This window comes from Oncorhynchus nerka, linkage group LG27, assembly GCF_034236695.1.
Source record: "Oncorhynchus nerka isolate Pitt River linkage group LG27, Oner_Uvic_2.0, whole genome shotgun sequence".
In the NCBI taxonomy this organism is placed as follows: domain Eukaryota; kingdom Metazoa; phylum Chordata; class Actinopteri; order Salmoniformes; family Salmonidae; genus Oncorhynchus; species Oncorhynchus nerka.
The window spans coordinates 105,810,910-105,811,198 of record NC_088422.1 but is presented as its reverse complement, the minus strand read 5'-3'; positions in this window follow the sequence as shown (position 1 = coordinate 105,811,198).

Genomic DNA, 289 nt, shown 5'->3' with positions numbered 1-289 from the left:
TGCACTTAGTTTAACCATGGACCCCTATTCACTAAGTAGTGCACCTAGTTTAACCATGGACCCCTATTCACTAAGTAGTGCACCTAGTTTAACCATGGACCCCTATTCACTAAGTAGTGCACTTAGTTTGACCATGGACCCCTATTCACTAAGTAGTGCACTTAGTTTGACCATGGACCCCTATTCACTAAGTAGTGCACTTAGTTTGACCATGGACCCCTATTCACTAAGTAGTACACTTAGTTTAACCATGGACCCCTATTCACTAAGTAGTACACTTTAACCATGG